A 16104-nucleotide genomic window follows, 5' to 3' on the forward strand; every position below is an offset into this window, starting at 1 on the left:
GAAGTTTCTAGTAATTTATCACTCATGTGTGTAAGAGGCCAACATGAATGAGCTCTCAAAAGAATGTAGACATTTTATTTTCAATGACTTGCTTGTATATTGTTTCAAAGTTTAATTTATTTGGTTTCCCACATTTGTATGTCTAATGTGGTTGTGTAAGGAACTCTGTATGGAGACTGCTGAGCTACCTTTCTAAACAGCAGGAGTGCGATATACTTGCTGGAATAGAGCTTTTAGTGAAAGAACATGATTTTCCTTTCTGGCATCTAACAGGGTCTCCCAATCACTAAAGCACAATAAATGAAAGAGAAGGTCGGAAATCAGGTGTGCTGCTAATTTTCTATCAGCAGAGTTAAGAATAAATTAAAGAATTACGTTTATTGATTTGCGAATGTTGAACCAGCCTTGCATCCCAGGGATGAAGCCCACTTGATCATGGTGGATAAGCTTTTTGATGTGCTGCTGAATCCGGTTTGCCAGTATTTTATTGAGAATTTTTGCATTGATGTTCATCAGGGATATTGGTCTAAAATTCTCTTTTTTTGTTGTGTCTCTGACAGGCTTTGGTATCAGGATGATGTTGGCCTCATAAAATGAGTTAGGGAGGATTCCCTCTTTTTCTATTGATTGGAATAGTTTCAGAAGGAATGGTACCAGCTCCTCCTTGTACCTCTGGTAGAATTCAGCTGTGAATCCATCTGGTCCTGGACTTTTTTTGGTGGGTAGGCTATTAATTGTTGCCTCAATTTCATAGCCTGCTATTGGTCTATTCAGGGATTCCACTTCTTCCTGGTTTAGTCCTGGGAGAGTGTAAGTGTCCAGGAAATTATCCATTTCTTCTAGATTTTCTAGTTGATTTGCGTAAAGGCATTTATAGTATTCTCTGATGGTTGTTTGTATTTCTGTGGGGTCGGTGGTGATATACCCTTTATCATTTTTTATTGCGTCTATTTGATTCCTCTCTCTTTTCTTCTTTATTAGTCTTGCTAGCGGTCTGTCAATTTTGTTGATCTTTTCAAAAAACCAACTCCTGGATTCATTGATTTTTTGGAGGGTTTTTTGTGTCTCTATCTCCTTCAGTTCTGCTCTGATCTTATATACCCAAAGGATTATAAATTAGTCTACTACAAAGACACATGCACATGTATGTTTATTGCGGCACTATTCACAATAGCAAAGACTTGGAATCAACCCAAATGTCCATCTGTGACAGACTGGATTAAGAAAATGTGGCACATATACACCATGGAATACTATGCAGCCATAAAAAAGGATGAGTTTGCGTCCTTTGTAGGGACATGGATGCAGCTGGAAACCATCATTCTTAGCAAACTATCACAAGAACAGAAAACCAAACACCGCATGTTCTCACTCATAGGTGGGAACTGAACAATGAGATCACATGGACTCGGGAAGGGGAACATCACACACTGGGGCCTATCATGGGGAGGGGGGAGGAGGGAGGGATTGCACTGGGGAGTTATACATGATATAAATGATGAATTGATGGGTGCTGACGAGTTGATGGGTGCAGCACACCAACATGGCATAAGTATACATATGTAACAAACCTGCACGTTATGCACATGTACCCTAGAACTTAAAGTATAAAAAAAAAAAAAAAAAAAAAAAAAAAAAAAGAATAAATTAAAGAATAGTCCTGCCGGGTGTGGTGGCTCACGCCTGTAATCCCAGCACTTTGGGAGGCTGAGGCGGGCGGATCACGAGGTCAGGAGACCGAGACCATCCTGGCTAACACGGTGAAACACCGTCTCTACTAAAAAATACCAAAATATTAGCCTGGCGTGGTGGCTGGCGCCTGTAGTCCCAGCTACTCGGGAGACTGAGGCAGGAGAATGGCGTGAACCCAGGAGGCGGAGCTTGCAGTGAACCGAGATCGCGCCACTGCACTCCAGCTTGGGTGACAGAGCGAGATTACAAAACAAAACAAAACAAAACAAAACAAAACAAAACAAATGTCCGTTAAGTTGTGTTGACATGAATAAGTTTCTGTTATTCTAGACTTGATAGAACGCGCTTTCTTAAAGTGGAACATGAAGGTGTTTTCAAGGCATTTAACGTTGTTAGTCAATTCCTAAACATGGTCAGTTGTGAATCTGTGTTGCTGACAGGTAGAATTTTGACAGTCCTATATATAAATTTACCACAAAAGTATATGTTGAAAATAGTTCTATCAGAATTAGCTGGTGGTTATAAAACATATTTTTTTCAGAGGTGCCGATTTTACTTTTTTGTTGTTACTTTGTGCAGACTGTGCCTATGCGGTTTGTAGACAAGAGAAGGAAGCTTTCTATCTGCTTTCTTTAGGGCACTTAGGTGGCAAAAGCATTATTTTTACTGATGTCACTCTTATTCTGTCTTTTGTCATGCAGATGTACAGAGTGATTATGCAATAAACAGCAACAACTTTCTCATAGAAAAGGAGAGACTGGAGTTTAAAGAAAAATAACCTATTCATTATGTGTAGTTCAACACAGGAAGCCAAATAGCAGTTTTTAAGAAATTACATACACAAGACGCAATGCCTGAGCCAACTGCTTTCACCATTAGGGGCTCCTTTTACTTATGAGGAAAAGTCATTTTTCCAAAGAAACATGGAACAAAATCTTGAAGTTTTAAGATTCACATATATCTTTAGAAATCCAAAAATAATGTTATTCTTTGAGTATTAACCCCTGGATATTATTTTCTTTTATGATTTTTTTCTACATGAAACTGTCTTCAATTCATACAAAAATTCTAGTTAATTCTGATCAATAATTTAACACACTAAATTATCAATATTAATAATATTTTATTCAACAGTATATACTAGTAAAAATTCCACAAGTATTGGCTGAATACTTACTATATAATAGATGCTATTTCAGGCACTGGTGATGCAACTATGAGCAAGACAGAGAAGAGTTCTGTTCCTGTAAAATTCACATTCTGATATATATTCTCGAATTCAATTAAATATACATGTCTACCAAGTGGAAGGGGGAGCTAACATTGTCAATTTCAGGTCTTCCCTGAGAAATGAGCATGAGAAGCCTTTAAATTATTTCATTCCAAGATGATTATTTTAGTAAACTTGCATAATGAGATGCACCAAAAAGACTAAATAAAAAGAAACATATATTTACTAAGAATAATAATTATTCCTCTATTTTTATAGATAGTAATATATTCTGGGTTTTTCAGAGGATTAACAAAAATAGGATTTCATATAATATACATGTTTATGGAATTTCCTAATCATATACTCAACTCTTTACCTGAAAGTTATTCATTTTCAACAAGTGAATAGTACTTGTGAATTTACTAAGATGGTAAAATTTGTTCAAAATTTGCAAACTACACTAAATTATTTAATAACCATGGTAAATTACTATGTATATAACAAGTGAAGGAAATGAATAACCAACATAATATTGTTTAATACATGTTTCCAATTATGAAATCATATATGTTTATTACACAAAATTTGGAGAAGACAAAATATGCATAGGTTGTTATTCTATTACTCTGTATACGGCATCATTTCAGTAATCGTGTGTATGTGTGCATTTAAAATACAAAATTGAGATGAATGTATACATTCTGCTTTATAGCTTGTTTTTATTAATTAACATCTTATAAACATTCTCAAGTATCATTAAATATTCTCCTAATGCTGAAGGATTTTTCACCAAATGGGTGTTCCCTGTTTACTCAAACCAATAACCTATCATTGGATATTTATCTTTTACACAATTTATTGAACAATGCTATGATACATATCCTTGTACCTGAATCTTTTAATATGTGTCTGATTATTTCTTAAAAACAAATTCCTAGTAGTACAATTTCCATGTCAAATTGTGAGATTTTAAAAATGTGAGTGTGTATATTACTAAATTGTCCTTTAGGAAGACAACTCCCTCTGTACTTTCAGACAGGTGAATACTCTTTGTGATCATCCCAGTAAATACTAAATATTATTAATTGTGAATACTTTCCGATTGGATTACAAAGCAAATATGCAGATAACAGTATTTCAGTATTGCTCTCTAGTACATTTTTGAAAATACATGCCTGAATAAATATTCCATGAGTGTTTGAACCATTTGTATCTGCTCATTTTGCTGAAGTCAGCCCCTGTCTTTTGTTTATTCTTTGATATTTTACATTTTTTTTTATGCTCAGGAAGTTCATCATATATCGATGAGATAACTTGTAATTTTCACTTTTTTTCAAGTTTATAAGACATTTAACTTATATTTTAAGTGTGAAACCTTGGAAAATGTTTTATAAATTATCTGAACCTCGGTTTTCAAATGTACACAGTGCAGCTGGTAACACCTGACCTGGCTTTCACAAACTCAGAAGGGTCAGATGAAAACTGAAATAGTTAATGTTTCTAAATGCATTTTTATAGTTATAAGTAGTATACAGTTATTGTTCTAGTCTTATTAAAGATAAATCAGTGTTTGTCCTAAATTGCAAGTCCAGTCGTGAGAAAGTCTACAACTTAAAGTTTTCTAAATATAGGTCCAATGTTATCAACTTTTTAGCTCCGGCACCAACAGCGTCTGGCCTGTGGTGTGTGCTCATTAAGTGCCTGCTTAATGAATGTAGACTCTAAGTATACTAGAGAAACATAAATTCAAATACATCTGTGCTCATTCCAAGTATGCTATTACAGTGTCATCTAAATCTAATGGTGAACAAAATAGCACATATTAAAATGATAATTAATGTTAAACTTCAATTTATGTCTCTGCACTTGGCAACCATGGTAATCCACTCCATGATGAAGCAGTCAGGAAATTTAAGTAGTTATTTATTTCATCACTACAAATTGTATTTGAAACCTGTGTTTTGGAGGTAATCTATATTGTGGGCTTTTCAGGAATTTGGTATGTTAGGGAAATTCAGGACTGCATATGGGGAACAAGGAATGGGTTTTAGGATAAAAAGAAATTGTAATCATCCCTGAATTAAGAAATAATTTATACATTACAGAGAGGTAAAGTTATTTTCTTCTTCAAAAACCCTCCCAAAATGTGAGATATATAACTTGCTTTTCCAGATGCTCAGAACAAGAAAGAATTTCCTTTTGTTTTAGCTTGCATTTAAGTTACCATAACACATGATTTTAGTATTTGATGTTATTTGACTTTGGCAGAACATAATTAAATAAGGTGTTTGACTTTGCCAAAGAGAGTTTTAGAAACAAATTTGTGTTTGATTTAGATCTGAGGCCAGGTGTTCAAGACCAGTCTGGGCAACAAAGTGAAACCCACACCTGTAAAACACACACACACACACACACACTATCTCTCTCTCTCAAACTTTGGCATTTTGGTAATAAATATTAAAGCTGTGAAACAAACATGTTTTACTTATAGCTTAGAATGATCACACTTATTAAAAAAGTTAATACACATTATGCTGCAATAACAAACCACACCCCAAATCTTAGGAGTCTGAAACAAAGATTTCTTTGTGTACAACTGTGAGGCAACTGTCCTTTATGAGAACGGCGGTGTTATAATACCATATGAATACATGTTTCCACAGTTTCAGTAAAGAAGTAGTCCTAGAGACTTTCAGTGGCAACTAAACACTTTCACCCAGAAGTGATACGTCTCACTTGAATTCACATTTCATTGGTTGAAGCAAAACACTCAAGAGAGTGAGTGAAGAAGTGAAATTCCAGGCCGGGCGCGGTGGCTCAAGCCTGTAATCCCAGCACTTTGGGAGGCCGAGACGGGCGGATCATGAGGTCAGGAGATCGAGACCATCCTGGCTAACACGGTGAAACCCCGTCTCTACTAAAAAATACAAAAAACTAGCCGGGCGAGGTGGTGGGCGCCTGTAGTCCCAGCTACTCGGGAGGCTGAGGCAGGAAGGCTGAGGCAGGAGAATGGCGTAAACCCGGGAGGCGGAGCTTGCAGTGAGCAGAGATCTGGCCACTGCACTCCAGCCTGGGCGACAGAGCGAAACTCCGTCTCAAAAAAAAAAAAAAAAAAAAAAAAAAAAAAAAAAAAAAAAAAAAAAAAAAAGTGAAATTCCTTATGTGCCTAGAAAGAGGGAAATGAGACATACTGGTGAATAACAACAGCATCTATGACTGAGTTTGCTAACAAGAAGTTGTTTACCTGGCCCTTATCCTCACTAACAAATCAATTTCAGTTGTGTGAAGCAATCTCACTCAATACCACAGGTAGCATTTTAGTTTAGTTTTGTTTTGTTCTGTTTTATTGAGAGATATATTTTCAACTCTTTGTACATATTGAGCAGTAAATCAACTTTTTTTCTGCTAAAAAGTTACTCAATGGCCACCTCATCCATTACATTTTTCCTCACTGAATGATTGATGAATTCAGTAACTATCTGGATCTATCCACCACGTTTAAAACTCTGGAGTATCATGGCGTAGAGATACACACTGTCCTCACAAATCTTAGGGCATTTTGAGGAAATGTACTTGAATTAAATTGCTACGTAGAATATCATCTAAGTGCCCACAAAGAACAGGTACTTAAGAGCATGCAATGACCAAGTGACGAAAGTCAGTGAAAGCTTCCATAGGGAAGTGATGAGTAGGCACAGGCTAGTTCCATGTAAGGAGAAAGTGTTCTCATGGAAAGAAGAGTGGATGAGGGGAGGGGATATGACAGGAGTGAGGTACTGAAAAAGCCAAGGTTGAAGTCCTGGGGGATCAGAGATCCAGGTGACAGAAGAGGTTAAAGAAGTACAAGAAGCTGACCAAGAGGTTTCTGCAGCCCATGCTAAGCCTTTGAATTTTGTTCTTAACAAAATAGAGGAGCTACTGGTGATTTTTGAGAATGAAGTAATACAGTCAGACCTAGGCATTGAAATAATCATCCTGTCTAGTATGTGGCGAACATCATTTTTTCTTATTCAGGTATGTGGCATCGGGCAGAGAGGGAACCCAGGAAGGAAATGAACAGGCAAGGAGAAAATACGCATCAATCTAGACTATCTTCTCTTTTGATGACAAGACAAAACTTGCTCCGAATTTCACAAACTCTAAATTTTTGTGCTTTTTTTCACATAAGCTGTTTTTCATAATATTCAATTGAAACAATTGGAAATAAGTGAAACAATGTTTTGTTAATTTTTAAAGTACAAATGCAAAGTAAAAAGATTGGAAAATATATAAAATAATAACAGAAAAATGAAATCATATATAATACATGCTCCCAAAAATTACTCCTGAGTATTTTCCTGAATTTTATGTTTTCAGGAAAACAAAAGTTCTAATGTTTTTATTCTGAGGAAGTGTTTATAAAATATATAGTCTTGTATACTCAGAATGAAATATACAATATATATAAATATACAGAACAAAATGTATGCATATTTCATTGTGAGAAAGACTTTATAAAAATATAAGATGAAAATATAAAAATGTATATATATAAATATATAATAATATATTATAAAATATAATGTAATATTCTCACTGTGGTAGATAATCTCCAAACATGGCCACCAACAATTCCTCCCCTCCTTGTATATACAGGCCATTCCTCCCTTTAAAAAGTAGTATCTATTTCCTTCTCTCTAACTGAGACCTGCCCTCATGATTTTTTTTTGAACAATAGAATTGATGGAAGTAAAGCTGTGCCAATTCTTAGCCCTTCAAAGACCAAGCAGCTTCTGCTTTCATGTTCTTGGAGCCCAAACCTTATGCAGGAAGGAAGTCAGGGTATGTACTGAAAAGAGAGGCTTATAGAATACCCGTAAGATGAAACACCACATGAAGAGAGAGACCACAAGGACTCTCCAGCCAAGAGTCTTCACCTAGGCATGCAAGAGAGGCTTCCTTGGAGTCTTTGGTCCAGTTGTGAAATGGTGACACTACCTGGATACAAAGAATAGTCCAGTGAACCCACAGAACTTTGAGAAATAATGAATCGTTGTTGTTTTAACCACTAGGTTGTGAAGTGGTTTGTTATGTAGTCTTCAATAAATAAAATAGCCATTTTTTCAGTTTTTATAAGGAAAATAAAATGCTATGCAGTGTCTTTGAGTTTTCTACTTTGCTCCTTGCAGACCCTTAATTTATTCATCCTATTAAAAATATATCCAGACATGTCTCTGAAAGTTATGTGTTGGTTGATTTTGAATTTAAAAGTCTTTAAAATTATAAACTCTGCAATCAGACCAGGCAAATGAAGAAAATATAGATGGGAAATTCCTGTTAAATTCGTTTTCACTTTGATGTGTATGATATGTGCAGAATTAGTTGGAATTACTTGAATTTTGAACAAAGACCAATACATAAGAAATACGTGCTGATTTTGGCCTTCACGGATAAAAATATGAAGAGCAAGGCGGATTCACAGATATCCATATGCTTAGAGTCGAGAATGTAGCTGACTTCCTTTTATTCTTAAAAATCTTTATAAACTTCTTAAGTGATTTATGGTACACTGTGGACTCGAGTGTTACTTTTATATCAGGTTATAAATAATGTTGGCTAGAAGTCTATCCAATGAACTTTCCCTTTTACTTCACATATTCTCTGGGCTCATGGTTAGCCAGAACAATTTAGAGGCCAAACACGTAATCAAAATTATCACATACCTTTTTATTGCATGGTGGGATTATTTTGTTTTGCTGACATATAACATTTTGGTCAATAATAATAATAACAATAAAACAGCATTGAGTTACTCAAATATTAGTTGGAGCTCTTCAGAGAAGTAGAACCAATAGTGCCACATATCTATCTATCTATCTATGTATCTATCTCTCTCTGTCTCTTTATATAGATAGATAGATAGATAGATAGATAGATAGATAGATAGATACATACATACATACGTACATACATACATACATAGATATGAATTTTCCCTTTCTCCATTTTTTGTTTTATTAAGGATCTCAATGGATTGCATGATACCTACATTGGAAATGGCAATCTACTCTACTGAGTCCTCTGATTCAAATGCTAATTTTATCTGGAAACACCCTCACAGACACGTCCAAAATAATATTTAATGTGTGCACCTCATAGATTGGTGAAGTTGACACATAAATGTAATTATCATAATGATACTAGTAAGAGAAATTCAGTTGACCTTGCTGATAAATAGGTATTTTTCACACAAAAGCCAGAAAATGGTCACAAAATATGTCATATGGTTTAAATTATAATTGTTGAGTACCCATTTCAAAATGTCATTGTTCATTTGAAGACTAAATTTTAAATTGGTTCTACTTTATAGATAATTATGACATGACTGAATATTTATTCATGGCAAACCCAGGAACATTCATTTGCAATTGCCATTCATGTAGATGTCAAAGATGCCACTTTTTATTGCACATATTGTGAGAGGGTAAAACAAATAACCTTTCCTCCTTAAAATTGGATTGCTCATTAAATGTGTCATTAATCATATTTTAAACTCCAAAAGAGCAAAGTAAAATGGCTCTGAGTTTTAAATTTTCCAGGGTGACAAAAGCTGAACAGTTTATCAATGTTTGACCACGTTCCAGGTGTGGTGGCTAATTTCTGAAGATGATGTTCCTCTCTGTTCGATTGCCTTTCAGCTCTCATGGTAGGTGCTAATGTGTGTAATTAGCATGATTTCAGAGTTGTGACCTGAACGACAGACCAATATCTACAAGGGCTGTGGTCCAACCAAGTTAGAATAATACCAAATTTATATGCAATGAATTGAGCTGGTGAAGAGGTTACTGAAAGAAGTTAGGTCTAGATTGGGGTTTCAAAATAAATCACCTGAAATTATTTAAGAGTATAACTCAGACCCCCCAAAAGTCACCTCCATCTGAAAGGTTTAGATTTGGAATCTCTAGTTGTTATGATAAATACAATTATAATTAAGGCTCAGGGTGTTAATGTTAGTGTTATGCAGAAAATTACCCTAGATATAGATAGCTCCCAGCATCTACATCCTGTTGTCAAATTTATTTCTAATAAAAAGAATTTAACCCATTTGAGGTGAAAAAATTCCTTAGAGAATAAATGATTTTTAACCTTGGGTAGTAATAGAATAAAATATAGAGATAATGACATATATCAAACCCATGGTATTACAGGTTGTGTATCCCTTATCCAAAATGCTTGAGACCAAAAATGTTTTAGAGTTTGAAATTTTCTGGATTTTGGAATATTTGCATATACATAATGAGATATCCTGGGGAATGGGACCCAAGTCTAAAAACAAAATTCATTTGTATTTTATGTAAGTCTTATACATATAACCTGAATGCAATTTTATACAGTATTTTTAGTAATTTTTGGGCAGGAAACAAAGTTTTGACTACATTTTGACTGTGGTATGTCACATGAGGTCAGGTGTGGAATTTTTCAGTTTGGAGTCCTGTTGGTGCTCAAAAAATTGTAGATCTTGAAGTGTTTCAGATTTTGGATATTGAGCTCGTGAGTGTTCAAACTATAATATCGTTAAACTATTTAGAATTAAGTTTGTATTCATTAGAATCATTTCTACATCTTTGGTGTAAAAAGTGCTTGTTATATTTAAGACTCTGAGGAGTCTTTGCCAGATTTGATTTGTGTTTGCACTTTTAATTTTGTAAGTAAATAGCTGATTTTGGACTTACCTGTTTAAGTTGAAAAGTACTGTATATAAAAATTAACTAACTTTTTAGAAAAAGTTTTGAAATATTTAAAAGAAGTTAAGATTTACTATTTTATAAGGTTAAATACAAGAATTAAATGTTTAGGTTTTTCTTGTTAAGGACCTACTGTTAATTTGTCAGATTGTTTAGAGACTTTAAGAGAACATAATAATTCAATTTTAGAATTGCCATTTAAAATATTTAAATAAATTGTAATAAAGTAAGTCAAAAGTCCTGATTGTTTATGTATGTTTATTCTGTTCAACATGAAATAATTGAATTTTAACTGTGGCAAAAGAGAAGAAGGTTTTTCTTGTTTTAATAAGAGTATAAAAAGAATAGCAGACATACAAATTAAGCTGGAAATTTTAAGGGGGAAACAGCATTTGCATTTGAAATTTTAATAAATTTGATATTATGATCCCCAATGAGCGTTGAGGTTCTAAGGGGATTCAAGTGACTTGCCTGAGACTACAGAGAAGCAATTCACATACAGATTTTCATATACGAATCCAGTGGCTGTGGTTTCCACCCTCATTCTCAAAAAATCAAGGTACCTTTTTGGAGATGCATGCAAAATTGTAGAGGAAAATAAGGTAATATTCGAAATATAGTTTCTAATATTTTATTGTTAATTTTCTTGTTCACAATTTACCATGGCAAAAAAGAAACACTTTTAAAATGTCAAAATAATATAAATAAGATGTTATCTACCATTGTTTTTCTATTCCCAGTTTAATAAACAAGTTTATCTGTGTGGTAATAATTTTTAACTTTAAACAGAGCCAGTAGCTCTTCTATTACTTTGGAGTTTTTAAAAGATACAGTTATTTTGAGTTTGCATTCACACATATTCTAATTTAGAATACATAAAAATTTACTTTATATTATTTATTTCCTCTTAACATATTTGCAAAGGTTTAGTTATATCTGCAAAAATGATATATTTTTTATTCTTCTATTTTTTACCCAAATTGTTGATGGTCTTCTGAGATCCATCTGAACAGACAAGGAAGAGACACATACTTTTATTTATATACACACTCATAGTTTGTGTGTGTACACAACCTGATTAGCTTCTTGACAAAGAAACTAAAAAGAGATTTAATTTTTAAATGCTTCTCCCCATACTCTATCCTTTTGTTGTAATTTTTAAGTCTTTAATTATTTTTACGTATCTCTTCTATATACAGGTCTTTATAGCTGGGTCCCCACTGCTGAGTCGGTTTTGAATTACCTATTGATCTTGTCTTAAAATTGTTGTCCAGTTAGTGGAGCATTTATTTATCAGCTTTCCCATTATGCTTGAATATTCTACATGGCCAAATATATATCTGACCAATGTCCTTCCTTAGGAACAGTGCTTTATGTTTTTCACATCAGATATTTACATCAGGTGCATTCGAAAGGCAGTGAACCAAGTCCTATAAAAACAGATAGAAGAATTACATTAAGTATTAATGTCAGAAAAAGAGAATTGCTTTTTGATTTAGGATATGTAAATAGTCAATCGTATTAAAAGATTGACTTTAAAACATATCCAACTCTGCTAAACAATGGAAGAATCTATTCTTTTTTTGATTGAAGAAACCACATAAAACAGGTATACCATCATGGGGAAAGTAGGTACTTTCTATATTATTGTCAAAAGACAAAACTTGCCTCTTGATTTAGGATTCCATAAACTTTTATGGAGGTGTGCGTGGCTGGAAGACATCAATACCGTGCATTGTTCCTTGACGGTGGGCTAGGCACATATTCTAACCTTTGAATATTTCTAAAATAGTATCTTTCAAATCTGGCAAATTCGGGGAAAAAGAAATTCCTTATATAGTTGAAGCTTGAAGGAAGGTGATGTATGTTGTAATGGGTTTGCTGAGATTTTCACTTAATATTCAGCAGCCCTGAGAAGTTTTCTTATCTTCTACTCTAAGTCAGTACTTTAAAAAAAAAAAAAATATGAGGAGCAGGTTTGACAATGTTGTCAGGATTGTGATTGAGATGAAGCTAGAACGATGTGCAATTTAAGTCTTCCCAGGCCCTGATTCAAATCTACATCTGATTTCATGACCTCTGCTGCATTCCTCTGTCATGAGAAGAGCAGGGACTCAGTCCGATGGTAGAATCAACCTTACCCTATAATTAATTAGAAGGGGCAGTAGTAAAGAACTCGAATTTTGGAGTCAGGCGCACCTGGATTTGAATACTGACCAGATGAATCACTTACTACATGATGGGCCAGAGACATACATTTGGATTTCACGGGCCTCGTTTTTCCTATGTGTAAAATTGAGAAATAATAGTTGTCCTACCTCATATGACTGTATGGAGGATTAAGTGAGATTATTGAATCTAAAAGTCTTAGCACAATGTCTGACATACAGAAATTAGTAGTGAATTTCAGCTAGTGTAGCATTATTAAAATTACCGTGAATGAGGAACTATTGTAGATGTCATACGGAAAGTGGTACCACCTGGGGACATACAGTGACTCCCAATGCTATTTAGCTCGTTTCTATTGTATATGCATTACATACAGTTCAAATTAGGAACAATCACAGCAAGAACAACCACCACTTGATATAGTTTCAGGCACTTTCCTTAGTACTTTAGGCTAACGTATTTAATTCTCATAAAAACTCAAAGGATATGTGGTATTATTCCCCATTTTACAGAAAAGTAAAATGAGATTCAGAGATATAAAGTAAAATGCTCAAGTAGAAAAAACAGCTGTTAGATTTTAAAGTCAGAATTCAAAACCAGCCAGGCTTTTGCCAAAATTAATGCTTTTTATCACCACATTCTTAATTCCCAAAAAGAGCACCAGCACCCTAGGATGCAACAGTGAATTCAGAGAAGGATCATAGGATGTAATTAAATATTCTGGTGAAACAGTGATGCTCAACATCTGTCAACTATGGAGTGTGAGGTAGTTTCATTTCAACACATATCTTATTAAATTTCTTTCAATATCATATATTTGTTAAAGCTGGGTTTCCAGTGGATGTCATGATAGAAAGCAAATACTGTGTGAAATCGGTGTAGAACAGGAAATGAGGCTGGGCAATCTTATTCTAAGTTTTGAAAAGTTGTGCTCTGCCCAACGGAAGTATGCTTGTTAAAAGTAAAAGTGGGTAATTAAGAATAAAATAAGAATGCTATCTTTCCTCCAATATATACATATTATATTTTTAAAGCATCCTGTAAGTTGTTTGAATATAATTTCTTTGAACTAAAATACTTAAAAATGGAACTATTTATAGTTATTTTGCCCTGGGGGGTGCCATAAAAATGATTGATCCACTAAGGAGATCGTGATACGAATAAGCTGGGGAACCTCTGAACTACATTATTCGGCTTCTCAGGGAAATACGTAGAATGTAAGGACCGGTTCATCAAACCTCATTAACCACCTGTTACTTCTCAAGTACTTAGAGATTCCTTTCTAAAAGAGCTCACAGTATAATCAGAAAGATAGCCACTGTATTAATCAGGGTCCTCCAGAGAGACAGAATCAGTAAAGTATGTGTACTGATATTACGACAGAAGTTTATGATTATGGAGACTGAAAAGTCCCAGGACAGAGCCCTTGGGATGATGGCAGCCTGACTCAGTAGTATTTGAACTGGGTAGCTCAAATGTCCCAAAACCAGGGAAGCCCATGGTTCAACTCTCAGTCCCAAGCCAAAAACCTGAGAACCTGGAGTGCCTCTGGTGTAAGTCCAAAAGCTAGAGTTTCAATGTCAGAGGCAGGAGACTAGGATTACCCAGCTCTGGAAGCAGAGACCGTTTCACATTTTCAGTTTTTGTTCCATCCAGGCCCCCAGCCAATAGGATTGTGCCCACCCACTTTGAGGACAGATCTTCCCCTTAGTTCACTCAGACTCACATGCTAATTTCTTCTGGAAACATCCTTGCAGACATGCCTAAAAATAATGCTTTACTAGTTCTCCAGGTATCATCTAATCCAATCAGGTGGATCTCTAAAATTAACCATCACAGACACAAAGTCCATACTAAAATACAGTGCGTGAGCCAAATTTCCAAGGGGCCAGACTCCCAGGCAGGTCACATAAATATTCAAAAGGCCATCGCATTAAGAAATGAGAGGAAGTTGTATTGGGTAGAAAAGCAAACATAAGAAATTTTCCAGAAGAGATGAATAAGAGAGATCAAAATGCATGATATTTATAGAATAATGAGTATGGTAATAATGGAGCACCCACTAATTACACCAGCACTTATTAAATACTTGTTAGATTCCAGGCAATGCATTAGGCACTGGGTTGTGAAGATGAAAGTCACAGTGACTTTCCTCAGGCTCTGACGTCTCTTGAGGGTTCTGATAAGAAATAAGTATATTCAGGCAAATGGTAAGAGATGAGATTGGAAAGCATGGCTGGGTTAGAAGTAATATATTGTCTGTAACTTCTAAAGAGGCCAGGAACTTTTAGAATAATTAACACAAGGTCTAATTACTTTGGATTAACTAGTAGCCAAATGCATTCACAAATATTGATATTATTCAAATTAGCTTAATATTACTAAAAAAGATGCTGTATTTGTGTATCCTTCTGCCAAATAAATGAGAGGCATATGTATGTTTTTCCAGAATCATGACTTATTCAGTTTATGGTCTAATTATTGGTTGAGAAGATAAGTAAATAATAAATTATCATACGAAAAATGTGAGACTGGGAGTAATTAATGCAATAAAATAGGTTGCTCAATATGCGAACAACTTCATTGTAAATTCCAGGAAAAGGGCCTGATTTCTGAAGAAAGATGAAGTCATCAAAAGTCTTAAGGACTAAATTAAAAGATAATTTCAAACATTTACTGCTGTAGTATTTAAAATGAATGATTCTGGCACAATGAGACTATTGAATCTACACTGCGATATATATTTAAGGTGATGGACTCAGGTAGTTAGGATGTGATTATTACTGTCCTAGGTCCTACAGTTAAATCTGGATAGAATTCTAGTTTTAACTGAAGACCTCTATTTAATCATAGGCTGTATCAAGTTGCTAACACAATTCATGAATAGTCATATATAATGGTATGCTACTAAAACACATTAGTTAAATACTCTCACTCACTCAAATGGTATAGGAGAATCATCTTCCTAAGATATCTCTCCATGACTACAGTATGGGCACAGAGCAAGGACAATCCTGTCTCCCACCTGGTCACCATTCATTTATTTATTCATTGAGTAGAGATTTTCGTGCACACAAGCAGCTACTGTGATAGCAGAAGTATTACAGAATTCAAAAGAGAAAGAGATGATTTCCAGCTGGGCAATCAGAGAAGTCTTTAAGAAGTAGGTGGCATTCAACTAAAGAATACACTCTTCAGTTATGTGTGGCTTGATGAGTATACACCATTACAATTGCAGACTTTGGGAAAACGGGAGGGTTGAAATAAGATAAAGGAAAGAAAAAGAGTGGTGGTAAAGGCAGGATG

At 34.6% G+C, this 16104-nt stretch overlaps 1 protein-coding gene across 11 annotated transcripts in view; it reads left to right on the top strand.

Moving 5' to 3' along the window:
- The window catches only part of CNTN6 (contactin 6), a 304648-nt gene that overhangs the window by 8891 nt on the left and 279653 nt on the right, over positions 1–16104 (top strand). The window contains exon 2 of one of the 11 annotated variants that reach the window (XM_030938195.1): positions 9484–9590. The exons of the other annotated variants lie outside the window; for them this stretch is intronic. The gene's annotated coding sequence lies outside the window, so the exon portion shown is untranslated. The remainder of the gene's footprint in view (positions 1–9483; positions 9591–16104) is intronic. 11 annotated transcript variants of the gene reach the window in all.

This window comes from Rhinopithecus roxellana, chromosome 1, assembly GCF_007565055.1.
Source record: "Rhinopithecus roxellana isolate Shanxi Qingling chromosome 1, ASM756505v1, whole genome shotgun sequence".
NCBI classification, from domain to species: Eukaryota; Metazoa; Chordata; class Mammalia; order Primates; family Cercopithecidae; genus Rhinopithecus; species Rhinopithecus roxellana.